At 47.4% G+C, this 6000-nt stretch overlaps 1 protein-coding gene across 1 annotated transcript in view; it reads left to right on the top strand.

The window, feature by feature from the left end:
• The first annotated feature begins 5772 nt into the window (after nt 1-5772).
• Nucleotides 5773-6000, top strand: part of EXTL3 (exostosin like glycosyltransferase 3) — a 187480-nt gene continuing 187252 nt past the window's right edge. The window contains exon 1 of the mRNA XM_053383782.1: nt 5773-5920. The gene's annotated coding sequence lies outside the window, so the exon portion shown is untranslated. The remainder of the gene's footprint in view (nt 5921-6000) is intronic.

Below are 6000 nucleotides of genomic sequence, written 5' to 3'. Positions count from 1 at the left end.
AACAAATCAAAAAAAAAGAAAAACACAACAGAGATAAAACAAACCAAAAACAGTAACACAATAACACAACACACAATAATACAGCAATATAAGAAAAAAAGAAAACATTCCAAAACACAACCTTTCTTTCATTCACTTTCCTCGACTTCCTCTCACCTCCCTTCTTGTATTCCACTTCTATTTAGTAATTTCAGCAAATCCTTTCCATCTTTCTCTTAAATCTCTATCAAATTATACATAACATAATTTTCTTAACCTTATTTTAACCTTAAAGCCAAAACTTATAGATGCTTAACTTCTTATAACATTTCTGCTAAATCCATGAAGTGTCAATCCACTGTTTTTCTATCCCTCAACAATTTTTTTTTTGTTATTTTCATATGAACTTTAAACTTAGTATATACTTTAATAAAAACTTTAAATTTTCCAATCTTCTTCCATCAGCCCCTCCCCCTGGTTTCGGAAACTGCCAGTCCTTTCCGTTAATTCCCTATAGTCCCTCAATCTGGAAACCTGATGTCCGAGGCTCTTAAATCCCCTCCAAGCCCCTTCTGCGGAGTTTCTTCATACTCCTTAATGCCGAATAGCAGGTCTCGAGGAAATTCCATCCTAACATTGTAATTGTATCTTCTGAACAATTCAACCAAATTTCCATGGCTAGAACTAGAGTCTATGTGATCTTTCAGGAGATATTTCAAAATACCTCCAAATCCAAGTCCATATTCCAACAGTCTATAGATCCCTGTATAATGGAATCTTTCCAGCTTTCCATCTTCAGTCCAAGCCGGGATCCGGTTCTCAAAATCTGGCTTTTACCAAATTCAATCATAGACATCCTCAGTTTATAATCCTCAGTTTGCTTCTGTAAAGCTAAGGATCCCGCTTGTGTTATTTTGGGTTCTAAAGCAACGGCTTCCTCCTTTTCTTCCACCAGTTGTACTGCCAAAGTAGGTTCCTGTGACAAGTCCTTGGTTATTTCTGCATTGATGCTGGTTTCTTGTCTGTGGTTAGGTATTTCCTGTTGCCAGTTGTCAATTTTTTTAGGAGTCATATCATTCACCTTCTTATGGAGCCCTTCCAGCAAATAGTTTATCTTATGCAGTGAGTTCACAATTGCTTCAGTAAGCAACATTTTGAATAGTCAAGGTCAGTCCCTGGTTCTCAGGTTCTTATCTTGCAGCTGGCACCCACTCCTGCAACAGTTTCGAAGCCTCCCACTAGAGGGACACAATCTCCATTTGTATCAATTTTTCCCTTTCTTTCAAGCACCAATTTAAACACCAAAACAAAGTTTCCAATTTAAGTTACTTTCCTCCATCTTAAAAGCAGAAGAGGACGGAAGAAACTATGTATTTTAACTGACTATCCAATCCATTCTGTCAAAGATCTTTCAATATAATTCTCCAAACGTCAAAAGCAGCCCGTTCCCAGGCTCAGAGCTGTGGTCTTTTAATTTCCTGAAACTTGCTGAATTCAAAGTTTCCCCCTACTTCTTCAAAGGGGGTTTGCATTTTAAGCGATGAATATTTGAACCTTTGTCAAAAACTTTCAAGATTTTAGCTTGTAGCGTCTTTGCTTCAGTCTATATACAAAAGCGGAAGGCGGACTTCCTATTTGAGCCTCCCCGCGTAGCTGCCAAATTAATTCTTTCCCTTTTAGTGTCCTCCAATTGAAATTAAAATTCTTTTAAACGCTTTTTCTTTTTAAAATCTTCCGATTTGTTCTACTCACGGGTAGTTACTTTTAGGATCGAATTGTCCAGAGGAAAAAGTCAGCGCTCTCCGACAACAGCTGTGCGGCTTCACTCTGTGGAAGGAGCAGTTGGTTCGCAGCACCACGCCGCTCACCCTCCTTCGCTCCGGAGCCCAAAAATTGGGTTTCCCCGCGAGTAGGGGAGGCGCAAAAGGTGCACGCCGAATCCCACGGTCACAGGCTTCACCCGTCTGTGATTTTTAACGGGTCTCCGCTTTCGCCGCAGCGGCCAGATCCAAATTCCACGGAGCGGGTTCCTCTGCATCAGAGGAATTCCGCCATTGCCGATGGCGCTAACCCGGAAGTCCCAAAGAGGTGAGCTATCAATGCAGTAAAGCAAACGACTCAACGGGCTGAGTCAGTATGAAAACAGAAACCCCTTGCATATTTAAGGTAAACGTAAGGGTCCCCTGACCATTAGGTCCAGTCATGGCCGACTCTAGAGTTGCGGGGCTCATCTCACTTTACTGGCCGAGGGAGCCAGCGTACAGCTTCCGGTTCATGTGGCCAGCATGACTAAGCCGCTTCTGGCGAACCAGAGCAGCGCATGGAAACGCCATTTACCTTCCCGCCGGAGCGGTACCTATTTATCTACTTGCACTTTGACGTGCTTTCGAACTGCTAGGTTGGCAAGAGCAGGGACCGAGCAACAGGAGCTCACCCCGTCGTGGAGATTGGAACCGCCGACCTTCTGATTGGCAAGTCCTAGGCTCTGTGGTTTAATCCACAGCGCCACCCGCGTCCCTCCTTGCATATTTACTTAGCTGTGATTCCTGCATTGCAGGCAGTTAGAAACTCAGATATATAAACTAGATGCCAAATTTAGCATGGATTTTCCCTCCTTCAGCCATTCTTGTAATGTCCCAAAACCCCCTCTAGAGGGATTTTGGTTACTTAAAATTCCTTCCAGTTCAAATCCAAAAGTCAAGTTAGTTTGTATCAATTCTTCCTTGTTTTCAACAAATTATAACCAAATTGTAACAAATATAACCAGCAGAGACAACAGAAACAAAGTTCTCTTTTTCAATCTTGACAGCTAATTTGACAGCTGTCAAACTCTTCAATACCTCTTCAACAGGCTCTCTCGCGGATCCCTCCCGGGTCCGGGGGGGTGGCACTTCAGCTCCCAAAATTAGCTCTTATCCTCCAATATGATTTCTTATACTGCCAAATCGTGAAATTAATGTCTTTTACCCAATAAAAAAGAAAAGATTCTCTCGACCTTAGTTAGCAGGTCCTTGCTTTAGATTATTTACAAGACGGGGAGACAGACTTCCTGTTTGCGCCTTCCCCGATCGTGCCTAATTCAAAAAAAAAAATTCTTTGCAAATCCAATTTCCGTACTACTCACGGGTTGTTGCTTTAAAGTCCAATTACTCACAAGAAGAAGTCAGCGCTCTCCGGCCATGGCAATGCGGCTTCACTCCGCAGGAGAAGCAGTCGACTCTCAGCACCGCGCCGCTCACCCCGTCCCCCGTTCCGAAGCCTTTAAAAAGGCTCCTTTGCAGGTCGGGGGGCCGCAAATGGTGCCCGCCGAGTCACCAGGTTCACAGGCTTCACTGCCTGTGATTTTTAAGGGTCCCCACGTCGCCGCAGCGGGAAGACCCAATTCCTGCGGAGCCGATTCCCTCCGGAGCTCGGAGGGAATCCGCCATTCGCCGATGGCGCTAACCTGGAAGTCAAGAGCCAACGCTATTCTAGGCTGCATCAACAGAAGTCTAGTGTCCAGATCAAGGGAAATCATAGTACCATTCTATTTTGCGTTGGTCAGACCACACCTGGAATACGGGATCCAGTTCTGGGCGCCACAGTTTAGGAAAGATGTTGACAAACTTGAATATGTGCAGAGAGGGGCAACCAAGATGATCAAGGGTCTGGAAGCCAAGCCATATGAGGAACGGTTGAAGGAGTATGTTTAGCCTGGAAAATAATAATATAATAACAATGTATTATTTACACCCCGCCCATCTGGCTGGGCCCCCCCAGCCACTTTGGGCAGTTTTCAACAGAATATTAAAATACAATAGTCTATTAAACATTAAAAGCTTCCCTAAAGAGGGCTGCCTTCAGATGTCTTCTAAAAGTCTGGTAGTTGTTTCTCTTTGACATCTGATGGGAGGGTGTTCCACAGGGCGGGCGCCACTACCGAGAAGGCCCTCTGCCTGGTTCCCTGTAACTTGGCTTCTTGCAGTGAGGGAACCGCCAGAAGGCCCTCGGCGCTGGACCTCAGCGTCCGGGCAGAATGATGGGGGTGGAGACGCTCTTTCAGGTATACTGGACCGAGGCCTTTAGGGCTTTAAAGGTCAGCACCAACACTTTGAATTCTGCTTGGAAACGTACTGGGAGCCAATGTAGATCTTTCAAGACCGGTGTTATGCGGTCTCGGTGAACGCTCCCAGTCACCAGTCTAGCTGCCGCATTCTGGATTAGTTGCAGTTTCTGGGTCACCTTCAAAGGTAGCCCCATGTAGAGCACATGGTAGTAATCCCAGTGGGAGATAACCAGAGCATGCACCACTCTGGCGAGACAGTCTGTGGGCAGACAGGGTCTCAGCCTGCGTACCAGATGGAGATGGTAAACAGCTGCCCTGGACACAGAATTGACCTGCGCCTCCATGGACAGCTGTGAGTCCAGAATGACTCTCAGGCTGCACACCTGGGGAGTCTGAGAGGAGACATGAGAGTCATCTTCAAATATCTCAAGGGCTGTCACATGGAAGAGGGAATAAGCTCGTTTTCTCCTGCTCCGAAGGGTAAGACTCGAACCAATGGCTTCAAATTGTAAAAAAGGAAATCCGACTCAACATCAGGGAGAACTTTCTGATAGGAAGAACCACTAGACCGGGCTTCCTCAACCTCGGCCCTCCAGATGTTTTTGGCCTACAACTCCCATGATCCCTAGCTAGCAGGACCAGTGGTCAGGGATGATGGGAGTTGTAGTCCAACAACATCTGGGGACCCACAGACTGAGAACCACTGCTCTAGGGCCTTGCAAATCCTGGTGCTTTCCTGTTTGCCGTCAGGGTCCGACTCCAGCGTTAGCTAGCATGGTGATGGTGTTAACGGATCTCTCTATGCGCACGTATCTTTACTTCAAAGATCAGAGGAACCGCATGTACAGGCGACGACTCATTAACGCGTAGTCTCCAAACATCTGGAGGGCTGAGGTTGAGGAAGCCTGTGCTAGACAGTGGAACGGTCTTCCTTGGAAGGTGATGGGCTCTCCTTCCTTGGAGCTTTTTAAGCAGAGCTTGGATGGCCATCTGTCATGGATCCTTTAGATGAGATGCCTGCATTCCAGGGGGTTGGACTAGATGACCTTTGGGGTTGTTGTTGTTGTTTAGTCGTTTAGTCGTGTCCGACTCTTCGTGACCCCATGGACCAGAGCACTCCAGGCACTCCTGTCTTCCACTGCCTACCGCAGTTTGGTCAAACTCATGCTGGTAACCTCGAAAACACTATCCAACCATCTCGTCCTCTGCCGTCCCCTTCTCCTTGCGCCCTCCATCTTTCCCAACATCAGGGTCTTTTCCAGGGAGTCTTCTCTTCTCATGAGGTGGCCAAAGTCTTGGAGCCTCAGCTTCACGATCTGTCCTTCCAGTGAGCTCTCAGGGCTGATTTCCTTCAGAATGGATGCGTTTGATCTTCTTGCAGTCCATGGGACTCTCAAGAGTCTTCTCCAGCACCATAATTCAAAAGCATCCATTCTTCGGCGATCAGCCTTCTTTATGGTCCAGCTCTTACTTCCATACATCACTACTGGGAAAACCATGGCTTTAACTATACGGACCTTTGTTGTCAAGGTGACGTCTCTACTTCTCAAGATGCTGTCTAGGCCTGTCATTGCCCTTCTCCCAAGAAGCAGGCGTCTTTTAATTAATTAATTAATGACCTTTGGGGTACCCCGTTCCAATTCTAGGATTTATGATCTCCCGCCCATCTCCACCAGGGGGCGCGCCGGCCCCCCTTTCCTTCCCGGTTTTAAAAGCTCCGCTTCCCACGGCGCGCAGAGCATTGGCCGCTGGACTGCAGACTCGGGACGGTGGCAGGCAGGCAGCGGCGCCCGGGCTCATCCTGCCTCCTTCTTCCCTCGGAAGCCCTTTCCTCCCGCTTGCCGGCAGCTGTGCGCGGACTTGCTGGCCTCCAGCCGCGCTCCTTGCAGCGACAAGGTAAGCGCTGCGCTGCAGAGATTTCTGGAGGGCGACCCCGGGTTGCACCGGGTGGGGTGGCTCTGACTTTGCACAGGACA

The sequence above is a fragment of the Podarcis raffonei genome, chromosome 3 (assembly GCF_027172205.1).
Source record: "Podarcis raffonei isolate rPodRaf1 chromosome 3, rPodRaf1.pri, whole genome shotgun sequence".
Classification (NCBI taxonomy): Eukaryota; Metazoa; Chordata; class Lepidosauria; order Squamata; family Lacertidae; genus Podarcis; species Podarcis raffonei.
The sequence above is the reverse complement of the archived record's forward strand: the minus strand, read 5'-3'. Positions and strand labels throughout refer to the sequence as shown.